The sequence below is a fragment of the Macadamia integrifolia genome, unplaced genomic scaffold, assembly GCF_013358625.1.
Source record: "Macadamia integrifolia cultivar HAES 741 unplaced genomic scaffold, SCU_Mint_v3 scaffold_204A, whole genome shotgun sequence".
Classification (NCBI taxonomy): Eukaryota; Viridiplantae; Streptophyta; class Magnoliopsida; order Proteales; family Proteaceae; genus Macadamia; species Macadamia integrifolia.
Window position 1 is genome coordinate 137,329 of NW_024870641.1, and position 369 is coordinate 137,697.

The following is a 369-nucleotide window of genomic DNA, read 5'->3' on the forward strand; positions in this document are numbered from 1 at the left end:
AGGGGGGGGGGGTGTTGGAGGCTATTTTGCTAGGATTGGAAAATTGTTGCCTTTATATTTGCCATGTCCTAAATTTAGGTTTATAGATAGACCGTGGTCTCTTATTTGCAATAAATTTTCAATCTAATTTAAATTATCTTTGAAGAGAAGACTATTGCAAGAGAGTATAAGGAAAAAAAAAATTTCGCAAAGGGCATTGTGGCTTTTGCACCAACCTAGGAACCAAGGGGAGTGAATAAGAAAGCATTAATAATGATGAGAATTCTATCTTTCAGGCAAAGTAGAACGATGATTTCATTCAACCATGTGCTTTGATTAATGAAGGGTTAAAAAAAAAAATAATAATAATAAAAAAAATTAAAAAAAAAA